Source organism: Canis aureus, chromosome 23 (genome assembly GCF_053574225.1).
Source record: "Canis aureus isolate CA01 chromosome 23, VMU_Caureus_v.1.0, whole genome shotgun sequence".
In the NCBI taxonomy this organism is placed as follows: Eukaryota; Metazoa; Chordata; class Mammalia; order Carnivora; family Canidae; genus Canis; species Canis aureus.
This window is the reverse complement of record NC_135633.1, coordinates 27,682,832-27,706,431: the sequence shown is the minus strand read 5'-3', so window position 1 is coordinate 27,706,431 and position 23,600 is coordinate 27,682,832. Positions and strand designations below refer to the sequence as shown.

General features: G+C 37.9%; 1 long non-coding RNA gene across 1 annotated transcript; it reads right to left on the bottom strand.

The window, feature by feature from the left end:
- Positions 1 to 714: 714 nt before the first annotated feature.
- On the bottom strand, positions 715 to 23,558 carry LOC144294888 (uncharacterized). Its single transcript, XR_013362260.1, has 3 exons — positions 22,936 to 23,558; positions 13,043 to 22,774; positions 715 to 1,486 (listed from the first exon to the last, which is right to left on the bottom strand). It is a non-coding gene; the product is annotated as an uncharacterized LOC144294888 (long non-coding RNA).
- Positions 23,559 to 23,600: the final 42 nt, after the last annotated feature.

Genomic DNA, 23,600 nt, shown 5'->3' with positions numbered 1-23,600 from the left:
TTTAGTGAACAAAAAATGACAGCATTTTTAAAAATTGAGTAATCTCCAACTCACAACTCCAAGATCAAGAGTGGCACGCTCAGGATCCCTGGGTGGCGCAGTGGTTTAGCGCCTGCCTTTGGCCCAGGGCATGATCCTGGAGACCCAGGATCGAGTCCCACGTCGGGCTCCCTGCATGGAGCCTGCTTCTCCCTCTGCCCATGTCTCTGCCTCTCTCTCTCTCTCTGTGTGACTATCATGAATAAATAAAAAAAAAAAAAAAAAAAAAAAAAAAGAGTGGCATGCTCTACCAACTGAGCCAGCCAGGCACCCTCAGAGCATTTATTTTTAAGTTATCTGAATGTCAATACCAGTGTAAGGAGTCTGGCCCTATTTGGGGCAATGGCTAACTTCTTGGACCAGTTGTATAAATGTGCAGATAATTCCTTACTTTCAAAAAATACTCTGTGGAAGAGTGTATCAGGAAGAGTTTTATTATAAAACATAAATAGCACCATGAATTAGCAGAATATTTAGATCTTACCTGTTTTCCACTGATATTTTATTTAAATTCAATTAATTAACATATAGTGTATTAGTTTTAAAGATAGAGTTCAGTGATTCATCAGTTGTATATACCACCCAGTGCTCATTAGTTACATCATGTGCCCTCCTTAATACCCATCACCCAGTTACCCCATCCTCCCACCCACTTCCCCTCCAGCAACCCTCAGTTTGTTCCTAGAGTTAAGAGTCTCTTATGGTTTGTCTCCGTCTCTGATTCATCTTATTTTATTTTTCCCTCCCTTCCCCTATAGTCCTATTTTGTTTCTTAAATTCTACATATGACTGAAATCATATGATAATTGTCTTTCTCTGATTGACTTATTTTGGTTAGTATAATACCCTCTAGTTCCATTTTCTACTGACCTTTTTAATTGATGCAAGTTAAACACAAGGCTAAGGCTATCATAAAGCATCTCAGATCAGTGTAGCAGTGTTATGATGGGCAATCACATTATTATTGTCATTGGTATTATTATTATTATTACTATTAGATTATAGTAGTATTTTTATTACTGCTAAAACAAAGTATTATTATCATTCTTGTTATTACTAAATTATAGCTTAATGGTTAGGAAAAAGACTTTTGCTCATAATAGCAAAAACTGAAAACAACTTAAATTTTCTTGTTTATGTTCTCACAATGGAATATTAACAGGAATGAAAATAGTGCTGGCAAAATTTTAGTAACAGAAAATCTCAGAAGATAATATAGATTATTAAAATCTTTTTATAAAAATATGAAATAAGTAAAACAATATAAGTGATAAAACACTTTCTCCCCAAAAGCAATTATAAGAAACAAAATTCAAGAGGGTGAGTATCTTTGGGGCACCTGGGTGGCTCAGTCAGTTAAGTGTCTGACTCTTGATCTCAGCTCAGGTCTTGTTCTCAGGGTCATAAGTTCAAGCCATGGACTGGGTTCCACTGGGTATGGAGCCTGCTTTAAAAAAAGGGGGAGGTGAGTGTCTTAAGGAGGGAGACAAAGAGATGGAGAACATTAGAAAATGTAAGTTATCTATTCTTAGTTTAGGTGGTAGGTTCACGATGTTCATTTTATCAGTACAAATAAATGACTATGATTAGAGCTCTGAGCTAGACCAATGATGGCAGTGTATCTGTCATAAACTGAAGATTATATTTAATTCAGTACTCTCTATTTAAGAACAACAACATTCTTCACCAAGAATAATGTTCATAACAGCTTTATATGTAATAGCAAAAAACTGAAAATTACACAAATGTCTAACCCAAATAATATTAAGTGAAGTCGGTGAATGATTAAACAAAACTGGTACCTCTGTATAGTGGAATGCTACTCAGCAAAGAAAAGAAACAAACTAGTAATGAACACAAAAACCTGGATGGATATCAAGGGCATTTTGCTTAGTAAAAACAACTAATCTCAAAAGGCTACCCACTGCATGTTTTCATTTAATAACATTCTCAAAATGACAGAACTATAAGATGTGGATGCCAAGAAGGTAATAGGGTTGGGGCAGATATTTAAAGGAGTAACATTAGGGAGTTCCTTTGTGGTTATGAAACAGTTTTGCATCTTGAATGTGGTGGTAGTTATACAAATATATGCATAAAAACTACATAAAAACTTGTTTATATATACACACATATATAAACAAAACTGCATAGAACTGTGCACACACACACACACACCAAGAAAACAGCATATTATAAAGGTATAGTATTCTAAGCATGTTGGTACAGACACATGAATGAACAAAAAGATCAAGGTAATGGAAAAGAGAGACCAATTATGGATCCAAATACAAACAGAAATTAAGTATCTGATAAGATGACATTTCAAATCAGTGACCAAGAAAGATGGCTTATTTAATAAAAATTATCTGACCTAATTAGATCAGAGATATTATAAATAAATTTAAAAAAAAGCAAAATGGTTAAAGTTCTAAGAGAAAGCATGAGATAATTTTTCTTAAATAGTCAAGGAAAATTTCAGAAAACAAAATATTTATATAGATAACTACGTAAAAATTAAAGATAACACACATGAACTAATACAACAAAGTAAAAAAAAAGATAAATAATGAGCTGGAAAATATGTTTGTAGGACATACAACAGACAAAAAATCGATTTCCTTGAGATATAAAGAGGTCCTACAATAAGAGACAACCAATATAAAAATGGGAAAAGAAATGAACGAAAGTTAGTAACATAACAAACTAAAACACAGCTGCAAAATATATAATATGATATGAAATCTCATTCACAATTTTAAAGCTATAAATTTAAAATTTTTTTACAAGTTTTATAATAAATTGTATTGGCCAAGGCTTGTGGAGAAAAAAATGAACTAATTAACATCTTAAAAGGTCAGAGACCCTAAATCTTACAGGTAATTATCATTTCATTCCTATGTTATTCATTCAAAAACTCACAATACTTTACACCTGCATGTGCCAGTCACTATTGGTGCTGAATATGCAGCAGTGAACAAAATAGCTAAAAACCCCTGTGCTCATGAAGCTCACATTCATTCAGGTAAGGAATAGAGAGGTATGATGAGAGCTAGCTTTAGATGAAGACAGGAGTAAGATGAGAGAGACAAAGGTAATATATACCTATTTTGACATCTCTTCATACAAATCTCCTCCCTCTCAATTGCCTGGCAATATCCTGTCCACCTACTTCTGAGTTCATCTCTAATGTACCCTACCTCCTCCCTGACTTCTTACCACCCACTCTACATCGTAAAAAATATTTTTACAAATTATAAAACAGTATATAATGCAGTGATATTTTTCATTTCCTCAATGTGTACAATTATGCATTTGATATATTAGGTGTTTGGTATACGAATAAATAAATTTTTGTCAAAGGCAGCATATGAACTATGTAAGCAGTAAAGGTGTTATAAGAGAAAACAGATGGCTTACAGGGAGGGGGTAGGAGAACAGATGACCAAGATGCTGTTCCAAGATGCAAAATATACCTCTAATTAACTATGCTATAAACATGAAACATCAATACTGTGTCAGCAAATATGAAATCGTTTTCAATAGGTCATAATGTAGCTAAAAGAAATAATGAAATGCAGTAAAGACAGTCCAACATGCACAACCATTTTTGTTTGACTATTTGAAAACAAAGTATTAATAGGTAAGGCTATAAACACAATGAAAATATATTTAATTAATAGCTAAATGAAAATACTTTATGGTCAAAGAATTGCTTTTGGCTTTTCACCCTCATAACTTTAATTAACTAAAACTCTTTTGAAGTAGAATTTATTTAGTCTTTTGAAATAAAATATTTTCCCCAATGCTATTATTATAAAGCTGGAACACAACATCCTTGCCTTGGCATGTCATAAAAGCCACTTCTTTGTGTATAGCTGTAATTCAAGCATGCAGTAAAGAGAGACTGCAGAACATTCAAGAATAAAAACCAAGAACAAGTGGAAAAGAAACATAAAGAGCCAGGATTATAATGTTCAAATACATGGTGCTGACAGCCTTAATGAATGTACTTTCAGAGGTTACACATCACCAACAGGAGGCCAGGGAGAGAGAGAGAGGAAGTAACACAAAGGGCAGATTTAGAAATAAAGACGTGACATTAATTCAAGACAGTGATAAATTAGAAAATAATTGTTGGGAGTTAAATGACTCATAATCAATTTAAGTGGTAACATTTTTCCAACACTTATTTTGGGGAACACGTATTGCTCTACCCCTTGGAATCGGTATTGCAAGAAAGAAAAAGTAATAAACAGAAATATAAAAATATATTTTTAAAATATAAATAATATTTTTTAATGTTTTATTTATCATTTTTTAAATTTTTATTTATTTATGATAGTCACAGAGAGAGAGACATAGGCAAAGGGAGAGGGAGAAGCAGGCTCCATGCACCGGGACAATCCCTTTTTTAATGTTTTAAATAAAAAGTGGAGTGGCTCTGCATCTGTGATGGGTAAAAATTGGAATCAATTTTTTAAAATTTTAAATTTAATTAAAAAAAAATTTTTTAAAGATTTTTATTTATTCATGGAGACACACAGAGAGAGAGAGAGGCAGAGACACAGGCAGAGGGAGAAACAAGCTCCATGCAGGAAGCCTGACGCGGGACTCAATCCCGGGTCTCCAGGATCACACCCTGGGCTGGAGGCAGTGCTAAACTGATGAGCCACCCGGGCTGCCCTAAAAATTTTTTTTTAAATAGGCTCCATGCTAAGCATGGAGCATGGAGCCAATGCAGGGCTCAAAGTCACAACACTGAGATCAAGCACTGCGCTGAGATCAAGAGTCAGACACTTAACCAACTGAGCCATCCACGTGCCCCAAAAATGCAATAAGTTCTATAACTGTCCCTATGGTAGCTGGAATCCAAGAAGTGGCTGTGCCAGGGTAGAATTGTAAAGAATGAACTGCCAAGAAGGGCATCCTCTTTGAGGATCAATCTTTACCAATGTGTACCAAATTAGGGCAGTTTCAAATTAGGTCAGGTCCAACTTGGGGACAACAGAACCTCTACTTTTTTTTTTTTTTTTTTTTTAAGGATTTTATTTATTTATTCATGAGAGACACACACACATACAGAGGCAGAGACCCAGGCAGAGGGAGAAGCAGGCTCCATGCAGGGAGCCCAATGTGGGACTCAATCCCCGGTCCCCTGGATCATGCCCCGGGGCAGAAGGTGGTGCTAAACCACTGAGCCACCCAGGCTGTCCCAGAACCTCTTCTAAGTCTCAGCTTGCCAGTGACCAGGGTCACCTCAGGAGGTGATGTTCCCCAACATCTCTTGGCTGCTCCATGAGTTGGGGACTTGGTAGTTTCTGCATTCTGGAGAGGTCCTGTCAAAGACAGCTGCTACTCTGTCACCAAATCCCTTCCTCTGAGGTCACCTCAGCAGGAAAGGATCAAGCTGGTTGTGTTCTTCTATTCAAGATACCCTGATAATAGGGAGTATAGCCAGGGGAGATTTTTATTTAGCCATTAGTTAGATACATTTCCATTGTGTTACTTGCCTACATGATGGATTGAGTGGATCAGTCACTTACTCAGGGGTAGATTAGGGCACAAAATCTGTGGTACAAGAGGGCAAGGGACATTGTGACTACATAAATGGCCCAATGGCCTTTAAGTTATCCATGTCTTACTCTTGTACATTGTTATACTATTCAGCATCATGCCTGTCTTCCCTACAAAATAACATAAAATGCTCAGCATGTACACATCCACATAGTGCCCAGCTCCCATTGTTCCCTGACCTGAATCCGTATTTCTACACCTGTCTCAACTCTTACTCCTAGTCTCATTGCAGCAGCCAAAACAATTTTTCTTCCCTGTAAGGTTTCCAGTTGTCATGGTAACCAAAAGACAAGTGCAAAGAAAAAAATCACATAATGAGGCTAGATACAAAATCTGAGCTATCCCCAAGCGACTTGCTGAGACGACTTGATTTCTTTTCATTTTGAATGCATGTAATAAGTAAACCACAATCTATGTGGTTAGTTTTAACTGTTTACCTGGATTAGCTAAAGAAATGTTGGGGGGGGGGCTCAACTTGTTTTGAAGAGGTTTGTTGCCAACCTTTTAAGGCAACTTGCTTTAATTGCCTCAGGTTTTTTAAAATGTCATGAAAAAACTTCAAAAGTGACTTAAAAGAAATGTAATGGAATTCCACTCACTTCAGACCAAAAAAATAAAAAATCCCATTTCTTGATAATAAAGAATGCTTTAAGTAAAAGCAGGTTATCTGTACAACTCCATCCTTGCTCATTTTGCCCTAACATCAAGCATAGAAACAATTTCTCCAAGTGTTCCATGAGCACATATCATAGAGAAAATGGACTGCTCTTAGAGTAGACTTTATATCAGTAATTTGAAAAAGTTTTTCAGAGATCAATTATTATTTCCTCTGATGTAAAAGTCCATGCACTCAAAAATAAGAATTGAGCCACTACTAATTACCATAGCAACTTATCTCTCCCAATGTTGATACATGTTTCGATGCCCTCCCCCAGGAAATTTTGATGCCAGAGTGCAGCATTCAAGAACCTAAGATAGTATGGCCTCTCTGTCTTTTGCTCTCTCTTTTGGTGTGTCACACACACACACATTCTCTCCCTTTTCCTCTCTCCTTCTAATTTTTTTCCATCTCTCCCTGTCCTTAGCAGATATTGTTGGAGCTTCTCCATATGCCAATTCTTCCAATTCTCATGCTGGCTGAGCTCCACTTTTTAGTAGATCCCATCTTTCTTCCCAAGGCTCTCTAGCTCTAGCTCACTGCAGGAGGTAATTATGACTGATCTAAGGCACTCATCAGGGCAGCCCGGGTGGCTCAGGGGTTTAGTGCCACCTTTGGTCCAGGGTGGGATCCTGGAGACCGGGGATTGAGTCCCACATCAGGCTCCCTGCATGGAGCCTGCTTCTCCCTCTGCCTGTGTCTCTGCGTCTCTCTCTCTCTGTGTCTCTCATGAATAAATAAATAAAATCTTAAAAAAAAAAAAAAGGTACTCATAAGGTCTCATTCTCCTTGCCAGGGATTGGTTAGGTATGTATCTAACTTAGACAATTAGTTGTGAGCAGCAAGTTGCCAACAACCTCTGTGTTTTTAATTTCAAATTCCATTTGTTTCATTGCGAGTATATAAAAACATGATTGAGTTTTGTATATTAGCCTTATATGCTGCAACCTTGCTATAATTGCTTATTAGTTCTAGGAGGTTTCTTTTTTTCTCAATTCTCTTGGATTTTCTACGTAGACATTCATGTTATTTGCAATCAAAGACAGTTTTATTTCTTCCTTATCTATCAGTATATCTTTTATTTCCTTTTCTTATGTTATTGCATTGGCTATGATTTCCGGTATGATGTTGAAAAGGAGTGGTGAAAGGAGACATCCTTGCCTTGTTCCTCATGTTAGGGGGAAAGATTCAAGTTTATCACCATTAAGTATGATGTTAGCTGTAGGTTTTTATAGATATCACTAAGTTGAGAAGCTTCCCTCTATTCCTAGTTTACTGAGAGTTTTTATTATGAGTGGGTGCAATGTTTTTCCTGCATCTATTGATATGATCATGCGATTTTTCTTCTTTATCCCATTGATGTAATGGATTACATTAAATTAATGTCAAACCAGCATCGCATACTTGGGATAAATCCCACTTGGTTATGGTGTCCTGATGTCTAACTCTTTTATACACTGTTAGGCCTTGTTTCCATAGTGTAGTGGTTATCACATTAACCTTACACTGTTGGATTTGATTTGCCAATGTTTTGTTGAAGATTTTCATCTAAGTTTATAAGAGATATTGGCCTATAGTTTTTTTCTTTTTCTTTTTTTGGTAATGTCCTTGTCTGGTTTTGGTAATGGGGTAATGCTGGCTTCACAGAATGAGTTAGCAAGTAGTCCCTCTGTTTCTATCTTCTGAAAGAGACTGGTGAATTAGTATAATTTCTTCCTTACATGTCTAGGAGAACTCATCAGTGAATCTATTTGGGTTGGTGTTTTCTGTTTTAGAAAGTTATTAATTACTGTTTCAATTTGAATTTCCTTAAAAGATACAGAGTTGGGACATCTGGGTGGCTCAGTGGTTGAGCATCTGCCTCTAGCTCAGGGTGTGATCCCAGGATCTCAGGATCAAGTCTCACATCAGGCTCCCTGCAAGGAGCCTGCATCTCCCTCTATGTCTCTACCTCTTTCTCTGTGTTTCTCATGAATAAATAAATAAAATCTTAAAAAAAAAAAAAAGATACAAGGCTATTCAGATTATCTATACTTTCTAATGTGACTTTTGGCAGATTTTATCTTTCAAGGAACTCGTCAATTTCATCTAGGTCATCAAATTTATAGGCATAGAGTTGTTCTTGGTACTCTTTATTATCCTTTTTTTAAAAAGTAAGTTCTACCCTCTACATGGGGCTTGAACTCATGATCAAGAGTTGCATGCTCTACCAACTGAGCCAGCCAGGCGCCCACCTTAATATTATATCCTTAAAAAAAATTATTTTAAAGGGTGAAAGAATTGGGGTGGGAGGAAGAGGGAAAGAGTCTCAAGCAGACTCCCTGCTGAGCATGGAGCCTGCCTCAGGGCTCAGTCTCAAGACTCTGTAATCATGACATGAGCCAAAATCAAGAGTCAGATGCTTAACTGACTGAGCCACCCATGTGCCCCTCTTATCCTTTTAATAGAATCTGTAGTGATATCTTCTTTCATTTCTGATATTAGTAATTTCTGTCCTTTTTTTTCCCTTAGCCTAGCTAGCAGTTTATTAATTCTATTGATCTTTTCAAAGAACAAGCTTTTGAATATTTTTAAAGATTTTATTTACTCATGAGAGACATAGAGAGGCAGAGACATAGGCAGAGGGAGAAGCAGGCTCCCTAAGGGGAGCCTGATGTGGGACTCCATCCCTGGACCCCAGGATCACAACCTGAGCTGAAGGCAGTCATTCAACCACTGAGCCACCCAGATGCCCCAGCTTTTGGATTTGTTGATTTTCTCTATTGATTTCCTGTTTTCAATATCCTTGATTTCTGTTCTAACTTTTATTATTTTTCTTCTGCTTACTTTAGATTTAATTAGCTCTTTTCTAGTTTCCTAAAATGAAAGTTTAGATTATTGATTATAGATTTTTATTCTTTTCTAATATATGCATTCAATGCTATAATATTCCTTCTAAGGATTGCTTTCACTATACCCCACACGTTTTGATAACTTGTATTTTCATTTAGTTCAAAACATTTTAAAATTTACCTTGAAGATTTCTTCTTTAACCCATGTGTTATTAGGAAAAATGTTTAATCACCAAATATTTTGGGATTTTCCAATTGTCTTTCTGTCATTGGTATCTAGTTTAATTCCATTGTTGTCTGAGAGCAGACATTCTTTTAAATGAGTTAAAGTGTGTTTTATGGCCTAGGATGTGGGTCTATCTTGGTGAATGTTCCTATGGGCTTGAAAAGAATGTATATTCTGTTGTGAGATGAAGAAGCCTATAGATGTCCATTATATCCAGTTGATTGATGGTACTGTTGAGTTCAAACATGTCCTTATTGATTTTCTACCCCCCTGGATATATCCATTTCTGATAGAAGGGTGATGAAATTTCCAAATGTAATAGTGAATTCATCTATTTCTCCTTGCAATTCTATCAGTTTTTGCCTTACATATTTTGGCTGTCTGTTGTTGGGTGTATACACATTAAAGATTATGATGCCTTCTTGAAGAATGAACCCCTTTTTCATTATGTAATGTCCTTCTTCATCTCTGTTAACTTTCCTTGCTCTTAAGTCTATACTGCCTGAAGTAATATAGCTATTCTCGCTTTATTTTGATTAGGGTTAGCATGGTATAGCTTTCTCCACCCATTTACTCATTTACTTTTAATCCACAAGTGTCTTTATATTTAAAGTGGGTTTCTTGTAGACATCATATAGTTGCTTTTTGATCCACTTTGAAAATCTCAATCTTTTAATTGGTGTATTGGATCATTGACATTTAAAGTTATTACTGTCATAGATTAATTTCTGACATATTTGTTACTATATTCTATTTGTTGCCCTTGTTCTTGTCCACTTTTTTTGCCTTTCATCATTTTCATAGAATATATTATATAATTCCATTTTCTTTCTTAGTATGCCTTTCATATACATATATATACACAAAATTTTATATGTATATATATATATAAATCACACACATATATATGTAATTTTTTTTTTTTACTTTTTCTAGTAGTTGCCTTATAATTTGCAATTAATTCAAGTCCACTTTCAAATAATCCTACACTGCTTCACAGGTAGTGTGCCTTATAACAAAATAATTCCTCCCTCCCTTCCATTGTATTATTGCTATTATTTCACTTATATACATAAAAGTACATAATCAAATATTTTGCTGCCACTATTGTTTTGGACAAACTTTTTCTGTTAGATCAATTAACAATAAGAAAATGAAACTTTTTTTGAAAATTACGTGCTTTTATTTCACTTTGACTTATTTCTTCTCTAATGCTTTTTTTTTTTGATACAACTTTCTGACCTGAACCTTTTCCTTCTCTTTTTTTAAAAAAGATTTATTTATTTATTTATTTATTTAAGAGAGAGAGAGCATGTCCATGCATGAAACTGGGGAGAGGGGCAAAGGGGGAGGGGGGAGGGAGAATCTCAAGCTGACTCCTCACTGAGCACAGAGCTTGATGCAGAGCTCCATCTCAGGGTTGTAATACCAAGAGTCAGACACAACTGACTGAGCCACCCAGGCACCCCTCATTTTCCTTTTAAAGAACTTTTAACAGTTCCTACAAGGCAAGTCAATTGGCAACAATTCCATTAATTTTTGCTTGTCTGAGAAACTCTCTATTTCTCCTTCACTTTTGAAAAATTAGTTTGCAGAGAACATAATTCTAGGTTGTTGTTTTTTCCTCTCAACACTTTAAATATTTCACTCCAACTCTCTTCTTGCCTGCATGGCTTTTGATGAGAAGCCGATGTAATTTGTATTTTTGCTCCTCTATAGGTAATGTTTTTTAATTTTGGGTTTTATGAGGATTTTTTCTTCATCTTGTATTATCAACAATTTGAATACAATATTCCTACATAAAGTCTTTTTTGGGCATTCATTTGCTTGGTGTTCTCTGAGTTTCCTGGATCTGTGATTTGGTGTCTGACATTAATTTAGGAGAATTCTCCTTCATTTTTGCTTTAAATATATCTTCCTTTTTGCTTTCTTGTCTTTTCTTTTCTTTCTTTTCTTATATCCCCATTATGCATATGTCATACTTTTTGTAGCTGTCCCATGGTTCTTGAATATTGTTCTGGTTTTTTTTTTTTTTCTGTCTCTTTTCTCTTGCTTTTCAGTTTTGGAAGTTTCTACTGAGATATCCTCAAGCTCAGAGAGTCTTTCCTCACCTGTGTCCAGTTGAAGAAAGAAGCCCATCAAAGGCACTCTTCATTTCTGCTAGTGTTTTTAATCTCTAGCATTTTTTTCTGACTCCTTCTTACAATTACCATCTCTATGCTTATATTACCCATCTATTCTTGCATGCTGTCTACTTTATCCATTAAACCCTTAGCATATTAATCAGTTGTTTTATTTATTTTTTTAAAGATTTTATTTATTTATTTATTCATAGACACACAGAGAGAGAGAGGCAGAGACATAGGCAGAGGGAGAAGCAGGCTCCATGCAGGGAGCCTGACGTGGGACTCGATCCTGGGTCTCCAGGATCACACCCTGGGCTGCAGGCAGCGCTAAACTGCTGAGCCACCCAGGCTGCCCTAATCAGTTGTTTTGAATTCTGATCTGAGAATTCAAACAACTCTGCCATATCTGAGTCTGGTTCTGATGCTTTCTCTGTCTTTCTAAACGTTTTTTTTTTTTTTTTGGGGGGGGGGCACTTAATATGTCTTATAACTTTTTCTTGATAGTTGGACATGATGTACTGGATAAAAGAACTGCTATAAATAGGTGTTTAGTAATGTGGTAAGGTGTGGGGGGAATAGAGAAGTATTCTGTAGTCCTATAATTGGTATTAGTCTTTTAAGGAGCCTGTGCCTCTCTGGATTGTGAGCTTCACAAGTACCTTTCAGTTTTCTTCCTAACCCTTAGGAGGGACAGATGGCTAGAGACGGTTTAGTTTGGGTATTTCCCTTTCCTTCAGTCAGTTAGGCTCTGGTTGAACAGTTTCTTCCGAGGCAGGCCTTGTTAAGAACAGATGCTTGGTATATTCAAAATGGCTACTTTCCGCCTTGCCCTGCCAGAAGCATGAGGAATTTTTCTCCAATATTCACTATGAGAACATGGTCAAGGTCCTGGAGGTAAAACTGACAAGAGTATATATCCCCATATGACTGAGTCTTCTTGGAGCTTTTGATTCTCAGACTTGGCCACATTGAGCCTCCAATAATTCATCAATTGCAGTTTTGGTTTTCCAACTCTTGCACTGGTTCCTTAGGCTTCTGCCTGTCGGTTTCTGCCATAGTAAATTGTGATTCTTCTGTTTGGGAGCAGCAGTTTGTATTGTGACCTCGCTTCTCTGATGAACCAAAGAAAGCTGTTGATTTTTTCAGTTTGTTCAGCTCTTTACCGATCGTTAGCATGCAATGGCAACTTCCGAATTCCTTACATGCCTGACTAGAAACTGGAAGTCAGTTGTCATCTTTTGACCCTGAGGCTGAGAGCCACACATTTAGAATGACAATGCAGGAAAATAAAAAGGGAACTGGTCATTGTTGATGTCCTTGACTTGTTGCACTTGGATTGCCTTCCTTGGGACTTATTGTTATTTGGAAAACAAAAATACATCTCTCATTGGTTAAGCCACTCAATTTTGGTTTTCATTACAGGTAGCTAAATGCAATCGCAACTGATACATACTTTTGCCCATTTCACTCCTCACTGATATGGCTAACTAAAGGTGGGCAGGAAAATATAAGTGTGTATATTACTCAATCTAGCTTGTGATTTCTATAGAATTTTTTTAAACAATGAAATTTACAAAAATAATACCTTTAGTCCTCCTTTTGCCATGTGATAAGGAGTTATGTTCTCCTGTTGCTTTGAGTCCAGATTCTTTAATTTTCTTCTAATCCTAGAAATTTCCAGGATATATCAGGCTGTGGACATCACATCATCACAAAATCAGTTTCTCTCCCAGAGCCCAGAGCTGCCTCCAACAGATTCAATTTCCCTTCATCCACAATATATTATACTATCTGCATTTTTTAAAAAAGATTTTATTTATTTATTCATGAGAGACACACAGAGAGAGAGAAAGGCAGAGACACAGGCAGAGGGAGAAGCAGGCTCCTCACAGGGAGCCTGATACAGGACTCAATCCCCACACCAGGATCATGCCCTGAGCTGAAGGCAGACAGATGCTCAACCACTGAGCCATCCTGGTGTCCCTATCTGCATATTTTAATAGAAGGTGGATCTTGTATTTCATCAGGAAATGAAACACTGTTTTAGAGATAGAAAACTGACCACATGCTATCAGTTCTCTCACCAAATAAATAGAAGATCTCTATAGAGAATAGGAAACCGTAAAAAGTGCTAAACCAAATTTTGAAAAGAATCTAAAAGGATTCAATATCGTATGAAATACAATAAATGAAATTTAAACTGCAAAGACAGAGCTTTCAGGTTGGTGGACACATCCAGATACTAAGAGGGTAGCATGCCCTTGGGACATCAAAGCTCCATGCTACCCCATGCCCCAACATTTTGGCTTATGCATCTGTTGTTCATTTTCTGGTTTTGAGTTGAAGGAGAAGGCCATGTGAAGACAGAGGCACAGATGGAGTTATGCAGCCACAAGCTAAGGAAAGGTTATAGCCATCAGAAGCTGAAAGTGTCAAGGAAGGATTCTCCACTAGAGCCTTCAGAGGGAGCATGGCCCTACTGACACTTCAACTCAAACTTCCGGCCTCAAACTCTGAGATGATAAATTTCTGTTGTTTTAAGCCAAGAACAAATAAACAAAAAACCCAAGGTCAGATCCCTGCTCTGAAAAGATGGCCCTCAGACTTGGCTGCTCATTGGAAACACCTAAGAAAGCTTAAAACAAAAAACAAGCAAAGAAGAAAACACTCTATACTTCAACCCAGATCAATTGAGTCATAATTGCAGGGTGAGGTCCAGGAATCAGTTCCTTAAAATGGTATGCATCTAGGTTTAGGAATCATTACTCTGGATCAGGGATGAGCAAACTGTGGCCCACAGGCCAAATCTGGCCTGCCATCTGCTTTGTAAATAAAATTTTATTGGAACAATGCACACACACTAAAGCCCAATTTAGTAAATGAGATTCTGATGAAGAGAGAATTAGGAAACTGGAAAAAGAAAATTAGATAGATTGGAATGGAAATTAATGAAATAAAGAATAGAAAAGCAATAGAGAAAATCAATTAAATTAAGCTAGTTCTTTGAAAAGAGCAACAAAATTGACAAACCTTTAGCTAGACTAACTTCCTCTCCCCGCCAAGGAAGACTCAAATAACTAGAATCAGAAATAAAAGAGTGGGCATTATTATGACCTTACAGGAAAAAAAAGGATTATAAAGGAATACCGTAAACAACCCTATGCCAACAAATTAGAGAGCCTTGCTGAAATGGACAAATTCCTACAAAGAAACAAACTAATGAAATTTACTCAAGAAGAAATAGACAAGTGACTAGACCTATAAAAAGTGAAGAGGTTGAGTTAATTATCAGAAAACAACTCACAAAGCTCAAACCCACATTGTTTCACCATTGAATTCTGTACTAAAAATTAAAGGAAAGGTTATGCCAATTCTTTACAAACCCTTCCAAAAGTTAGGACAGAAGGGAACACTCATTTTGTGAGGCCAGCATTACTCTGATACCAGAACCAGAAAAATACATCACAAGAAAACTACAGACCAGTATCTATTATGAATATGAACAGATTAATTCTCAACAAAATACTAGCAAAACTAAATGCACAAACATATAAAAACAGTGAAATACCATGAACAAGTAGGATGCAAGTTTGGTCTAACTTCTAAAAGTCATTTAATGTAATAACTGTAATAATATAATCAACATAATAAAAAAACTTATTTATACATCTCAGTAGATAAGTATTTTACAGCAGAAAAGTATTTTACAAAATCCAACACTCTTTCATGATAAAAACATTCAACAAACTAAAAACAGAAGAGAATTTCACCAATATGAAAAAAAGCATCTACTAAAAACCCACAGCAAACATTATACTTAATGGTGAAAGACAGAATGCTTTCCCCTAAGGTCAGGAACAAGACACAGATGTCTGCTCTTTGCCACTTTGATTCAACATTGTACTGAAGTTCTAGCCAGAGCAAACCGGCAAAGGAAAAAAGTTAAACTATCTATTCACAGATGACATGATCTTGTATACAGAAAATCCTAAAAAATTAAATAAAAAGCTATTAGAACCAATAAATGAATTCAGTGATGTTTCAGGATGCAATCAATATACAAAATCCAATTGTATTTCTACAATTGATAGTTCATTGCAAGTATACAGAAATAAAACAATGAAATTAAGACATGAAAAAAGTTTTTTAAGATTTTATTTATTTATGAGAGACACAAAGAGAGAGAGGCAGAGACATAGGCAGAGGGAGAAGCAGGCTCCATGCAGACAGCCTGATGCAGGACTCAATCCCGGGAGTCAGGGTTCATGCCCTGAGCCAAAGCAGATGCTCAACCACTGAGCCACCCAGGTGTCCCAATAAATGAAAATTAAATTAAGAAAACAATTCCATTTACAATGACATCAAAAAGAATAAAATACTTGGGAATTAATTTAACAAAAAAGCCTAAAACTTACACTCTGAAAACTATAAAATATTGTTGTAAGATATTAAAGAAAATCCACAACTAGAAAAAAAATCCCACGTTCATGGATTGGAAGATTTAACATTGTTAAAATGGTGATACTTCCTAATCTGATCTAAAGATTCAGTGCATCCAATCTGGATTCCCAGCTGACTTCCTTGTAGAAATTGACAACCTAACTGTAAAATTTATTTAGAATTGTGAGGGATTTAAAATAGTCAAAACAGGGCAGCCCAGGTGGCTCAGTGGGTTTAGCGCTGCCTCCAGCCCAGGGCGTGATCCCGGAGATCCGGGATCCAGACCCACATCGGGCTCCCCACGTGGAGCCTACTTCTTCCCCTGCCTGTGTCTCTGCCTCTCTCTCTCTCTGTGTCTCTATGAATAAATAAATAAAATGTTTTAAAAAAATTAAAAAATAAAATAAATAAAATAGTCAAAACAATCCTGAAAAAGAAGAACATAGTAAGGCTCACACTTCCTTATTTCAAAACTTAGTACAAAGTAACAGTAACCTAGACATTGTTGTACTAGCACACAGATAAACATATAGATCAATGGAATATAACAGAGAGTCCAGAAATAAATCTGTATGTCCATAGTCAACTAATTTTCTACAAGAATGACAAGGCCATCCAGTAGGGAAAGAGTAATTTTTACTACCAGAGAGAGTAGGGAAAAAGAATGGATCTCAGACAACTACACGCAGAAGAATGAGGTTAGATCCCTTCCTTGAGCCATATATAAAAATTAATTCAAGATGGATTGAGAATCTAAACATAAGAGTTAGAACTATAAAACTGGGCAGAGTGGCTCAGCGGTTTAGCACCTGCCCTCGGCCAGGTTGTGATCCTGGAGTCCTGAGATCAACTTCCACATCAGACTCCCTCCATGGGGCCTGCTTCTCTCTCTGCCTATGTCTCTGCCTCTCTCTCTCTGTCTCTCTGTCTCTCATGAATAAATAAATAAAATATTTTTTTAATCTAAAAATTAAAATAAAAAAAAAAAGAGGGACACCTGGGTGGCTCCAGTGGTTGAGTGTCTGACTTCAGCTCAGGGTGATATCTCAGAGTCCCAGAATTGAGTCCCACATCATGCCTCTTGCATGGAGCCTGCTTCTCCTCCCTCTGCCTATGTCTCTGCCTCTCTCTGTGTCTCTCATGAATAAATAAAATCTTAAAAAAATAATAAATTAATTTTTACAAAAAGACTGAAAAGATAGGGATGAGGGAATGGGTAAAACAGGTGAAGGGGCTTATAACATGTACAAACTTTCAGTTATAAACTAAGTTTATAGAGATGAAAAGGACAGCATAGGGAACATTGTCAATATCGCAATGATGTATGGTGGCAGATTGTGACTACATTTATTGTGGTGATTACTGAGTAATGTATAAAATTGTCAAATCACTATGTTGTACACTTGAAACTAATATAACACTGTATGTTGACTATACTGTAATAAATGAAGGAATGTGAAAGACAACCCACAGAATGAGGACAAATATTTGCAAATCATTTATCTGATTTGTATCAGGAACTTATATCCAGAAACATAAGTAAATCTTACAACTCAATAATAAAAAAACAATTTAAAAAGTGGGAAAAAGATGTGAATAGATAGCTCTCCAAAGATGACATACAAATGGCCAATAAACATATGAAAAGGGGCACCTAGGCCCATAGTGGTTGAGCGTCTGCCTTTTGCTTAGGTTATGATCTTAGGGTCCTGAGATAGAACCCAGAGTTGGGCGCCATGCCAAGCACTGAGCACAGAGCCTGGAGACTGCTTAAGATTCCCTCCCTTTCTCTGCCCCTTTGCATATCCCATGCTCGCTCGCTCTCTAAAAAACAAACAATCAAATAAATATTTTAAAAATGGCTAGAATCAAAAAGTAAGATATAACAAGAGTTGGAAAATCTGTGGGAAAACCCTCACATACTGCCGGTAGGAATATAAATGGTGCAGTTGCTTTGGAAAACAGGCCGTTCCTCAAATGATTAGATACAGAGTTACCATATGTTCCAGCCAATCACCTAAGAGAAATGAAAACATATACCACACATAAACTGTACATGAATATTTGTAGCAGCATTATAGCCAAAATTAATAGCTAAAGGACAGAAACAACCCAAATGTCATCAATGGACAAACCGATCAACAAAATGTAATACAGCCATACAATGGAATATTATTCAACTGCAAAAAGAAATTAAATAGTCCTATATGCTGCAACATGTATGGTCTTTTAAAACATTATGCTAGGGATGCCTGGATGGCTCAGTGGTTGAGCATCTGCCTTTGGCTCAAGGCATCACCCCGGAGTCCTAGGATTGAGTCCCGCGTCAGGCTCTCCACAGCGAGCCTGCTTCTCCCTCTGCCTGTGTCTCTGCCTGTTTTTCTGTGTCTCTCTTGAATAAATAAATAAAATCTTTTAAAAAATAAAAATAAACATTATGCTAAGTGGAAAAAGTCAGTCACAAAAGACCACTTATTATATGATTCCATTTATATGAAATGTTTAGAACAGGGAATTCTACATTTTACTTGTTGTGTCCCTTTGGAGTTTTATGTAATAGGGCTAAAAGTAGGGAATTGTTTACAAGATATTTCCTTTCTTGACTTTTCTTTTTTTTTAAAACAGAGTTCTCTAGGGATCCCTGGGTGGCGCAGCGGTTTGGCGCCTGCCTTTGGCCCAGGGCACGATCCTGGAGACCCGGGATCGAATCGAATCCCACGTCGGGCTCCCTGTGCATGGAGCCTGCTTCTCCCTCTGCTTATGTCTCTGCCTCTCTCTCTCTCTCTCTCTCTGTGTGACTATCATAAATAAATAAAAATTAAAAAAAAAAAAAAAACAGAGTTCTCTAGAGTTCATGTCAAGTATCCTTGTGAGCAACAAGAAAATACTTCTCAGGGTACCTGGGTGGCTCAGTTAGTTAAGCTTCTGCGTTTGGCTCAGGTCACGATCTTGGGGTTCTGGGATCGAGCCCCACATCAGACTTTCTGCTTAGCAGGGAGCCTCTTCTCCCTCTCCCCGCTGCCTGTGCTCGCTCTCAAATAAATAAAATCTTAAAAAAAACCCAAAACACAAGATAATACTTCTCTTTTCAGAGAAATCACACAGCAGAATGATAGATTTCCTCAAGATTTAAAGTCTTAAAATAGGAGGGTGATGAGAAAAGAGTCCCTGAAGTTGGCTTGGTGGCAGTACTTCAAGGAATTGGCAAAATTTTCAAGGGGATGGCCATATGGTATACTTACAGGCTTTGGGGTTCATAGACTTAACCAAGATTCCTGACCAAGCTTATGAATGGTATGCAAGGAGAAAGCTGTCAGATTTCCAGAGACCATTACGATCCTGGACAATACAGATGTTAGCAAAAACCTTGATGAACTAGAGCTATTGACACTTTCTGTTTCTCTGGTACCATATAAAGCCTGGGTGAGAGGGGAGCTCCTGATATTGATAAAAATTTAATTTCTTGCAACCCTAACAGAATGAGAGCTTTGAGTCTCTCTCTCTTTAAGATTTTATTTATTTATTTATGAGAGACACAGAGAGAAGCGCAGAGACACAGGCAGAGGGAGAAGCAGGCTCCATGCAGGGAGCCTGATGTGGGACTCGATCCTGGGTCTCCAGGATCACACCCTGGGCTGCAGGCAGCACTAAACCACTGCACCACCGGGGCTGCCCAGCTTTGAGTCTCTTAATTCAAATTTTTAAAACAATAAACAAATAGATATTTCTTATACACTTGAGGGGTTTTTTAATTTTTAAATTTGGAAATAATTTCATATGAAGTTGCAGAAATTAAAATAGTACAAAGATTTTCCATCTATCCTTTTACTCAGATTCACCTATTGTTAAAATTTCCATCTGATATATTATTTCCTGTTTATCTAATAAGCTTGTATGTATATTTATATAATATATATGTGCAACATATATTTGTGTGTGTATAAAGTCTTTTTTTCTGAACCATTTGAGGGTAAGTTATATATATATCATGATCCTAAAATATTAAGTCATATATATTAGGACCAAGAGAGACATTCTCTTTCATAAGTACAGTTAGGGTTGCCAGATTTAGAGAACTCTGGGCAAATTCCCACAAAAAAGGAAATGATATCTTGTCATTTGCAACAACATGGATGGAACTAGAGGGTATTATGCTAAGTGAAGTTAAGTCAGTCAGAAAGTGACACACCATATGATTTCACTCATATGTGGAATTTAAGAAACAAAACAAATGAACAAAGGGAAAAAAGAGAGGGAGGCAAACCAAAAAACAGATTCTTAACTATAGAGAACAAACTGATGGTTACCAGAAGAGAGGTGGGTGGGAGGACAGGTGAAACAGGTGATGGGGATTAAAGAATGCACTTGTTGCGATGAACAGGGGGTGATGTAAGGAAGTGTTGAATCACTATGCTATACACCTGAAAATATTACACTGTAGGCTAACTAACTGAAATTTAAATAAAAACTTAAGGGCAGCCTGGGTGGCTCAGCAGTTTAGCGCTACCTTTGGCCCGGGGCGTGATCCTGGAGACCGGAGATCGAGTTCCCCAACGGACTCCTTGCGTGGAGCCTGCTTCTCCCTTTGCTTCTCATGAATAAATAAATAGAATTAAAAAAAAAATAACTCTGGGCAAATTCCAACAGAAATTAAAGCTTCTGAACTCTGAGTAGGAAAACTATCATACTTTCTCTCCTGGACACACACACTATTCCTTGATCTAATGAGTTCTGAGTCTCTTTGGTCACCCTTCAATTCCTAAGCAATAAGCCAAAGATGCTGGGCAAGGTTTCTGATAACCAGTGTATACTATAACCTTGTTGATAAAATTGAGGGCTTGTTTGATTCTGGAATTGAATTAAAACTTGTACTTCTCCGGTCTTTTATACTTGCCTTATATAATTCCATCTCTTGGAAGTTCTGTTGATTTAGTAGTATTTCTCAGAATTGAATTAAATTTAAGAATTGTCTTATAAAAACCACTGCTTATCAAATTTGATATGCGTAGAAATCATCATTGGATCTTATTAAAAATGTAATTCTGGGGGATCCCTGGGTGGCGCAGCGGTTTGGCGCCTGCCTTTGGCCTGGGGCGCGATCCTGGACACCTGGGATCGAGTCCCACGTGGGGCTCCCGGTGCGTGGAGCCTGCTTCTCCCTCTGCCTGTGTCTCTGCCTCTCTCTCTCTCTGTGTGACTATCATAAATAAATAAAGAAAAAAATATTTTTAAAAAATGTAATTCTGATTCTGTAGAACCGGGATGGGGCCTGAAATTTTGTATTTCCTGGAAGACCCTATAAGAAGACCTATTCTGTGTAGCAAGGTTATGGCCATTTATGTCACAATCAATAAATACTTGTTAAATATGTAGGAACCTAGGCCCTATCCCAATGTTCTGAGTCAGAATCTCTGGAGCAGTGGCCAGGAATACATACTTTAAAGTGAACTCCTAGGGGGACACCTGGGCTGTTCAGTAGTTGAGAATCTGCCTCTGGCTCAGGTCGTGATCCCGGGGTCCTGAGATGGAGCCTGTTTCTCCCTCTGCCTATGTCCCTGCCCCTCTCTGTGTCTCTCATGAATAAATAAAATCTATAAATACATAAATACATAGAATGAACTCCTAGGAAGATTTGAGAACCAATGGTATATGGATTTGAAATGCCCTCCACCTTTTTCTCTGCTTATTTTTTGTCCTTCAAAGCCTTGTGCTTGCTGCTCTGGCCTTGTTGCTTTTATTGACCACCTCAGACTGAATTCTTTAATAGTTGTCTGCAGCAAATATTTGGTGTTTATCATGAGTTATCTTTTCTCGCACATATCCTGTCTCCCCAGACACATTTTATTTTTCGAAATGAACAGTTTTGTTATATACTTTCTTGTAGCCCCAGCTCCTAGCATAATGCTTAGCATAGAGTAAACATTTAATTAACATTTGTCATGGACAATAATGGTGATGATAGTGAACGATTAACTTATTTTCAGGGCACGTGGTTGCTTCCCAGGCTTTGTGTGATTATTTTTTTTAAAGGTTTTATTTATTTATTCATGAGAGGCAGAGAGAGAGAGAGAGAGAAGCAGGCTCCATGTAAGGAGCCCAACATGGGACTCGATCCTAAGACTCCAGGACCACGCCCCGGGCCAAAGGCAGGCGCCAAACCGCTGAGCCACCCAGGAATCCCCGGCCTTGTGTGATTAAAAGAATCTGCTGATTCCAAAAAGGAAACACCCAACTGTTTAGCAAAGACTGTGAATCCCAACTGTGGCACGTTATTTTTCAGGTATTGACACTACGATCCTTCTGTATCTTGGTAGCTTGGATTTTATTATGGTGAATGGCTTGTCAAAGGAAAAAAAGTAATACTTTGAATTTATTATGTCTTTTATCCGTGAACCCTAAAGCACTCTAAAGCCATTTATTAAGTTACTGTATACCCATGGTGTAAATATTACACCCTCTCTACAAAAACGCTGACTAGGGAAAGAGCTGTAAAATACTCGGCCAAACTCACAGAGTCATTTTAAGAAGGCCAAACCAGAAAGAATCAGTAGCAGCTGAGTGTGACCGGTAAGCCTTTCTCAACATCTCCCAGACCTCAAGTTGCGTGACTTTGCAAGGTGAGCGTTCCAGAGGAGAGAAGCCAGGATAAGAAGAAATTGACGATTATCTCAATCATCTTTTTTCTTCCTCCGTATGCCTATTGCCATTGCTCTTTGTATCCCTCTTAGGACGCTTGTACACTGTTGCTTGTGTTACGGTTAAATGCTGACCCATCTTCCCTCCTTAACTTCCTTGCCTGTTTTTGCAATCAATCTTGTTCTCCCTCCTCCTCCACTGCAGTAGCAGAGAAAAAAAAAGAACTGCCGGCAGACGAGATCTGAAACGAGGGGGAAAAAATTTAAAAATTAAAAACAAACAAACAAACACGAGTTTGGCACCCTGGTTCCATCCCTTAGGAAATTCTGCCTCTTTGAAAAAGTCCCTTCACTCTGAGGTACTTTCCTCTTTGTAAAATAGGGATAGATCACGCCCACCTACCTCACAAGATGGTTGAAGCGACAGAACACGATTCGTAAACTGTAAAGCATTAAATGGATAGAAGCGGTCCCCTTACTCCATCAGTCCTGGTTTGAATTAATCTAATCCCAGGGCCACATTGCGCAGCAAAGCAGGGACAGGGCGTGTCCACAGGGAACAGCCTCGAGGCATATCTTTTTGAGGAGAGGGAGAGCGCGGAGCCGCTGGGTGTTGTAGTCTTTGCGGCAGTCTCCACAGGTCTTGGGGAAAGAAGAGGACTACAATTCCCGTGAAGCCGCGCGGAAACAGTCCCTTGCACCCTCCCGCCAAGTGTGTTCCCCAGGCTGAAGCGAGAGGCCGAAGGGGGTCCTAGGAGCGCGCGCGCCGTCGGTCCGCGGAGCGGTCGCTGAAGAGGGCTGCTGGTGGTGGCCGTGGTAGCTGAGGAAACGAGACGCACGGGAATGTGTTACGGGATAGAGAATATATCCTGTAACAAGGGATAAGACGCGTGGCAAGAGTCAAATTAAAAAATAAAAAGCCGTGCCTAACCCCTCATCACCCTAGCTGATGCTACCTTGCGCTACTGCGGAGGGGCCGGGAGCGCGCTCTCCCGCTCGCGCTTCACGCCCCAGGGACTTAAATCAGCAGGGGCGGGAAGGGGCGGGGCCTGCGGCGCACGGGGCGGG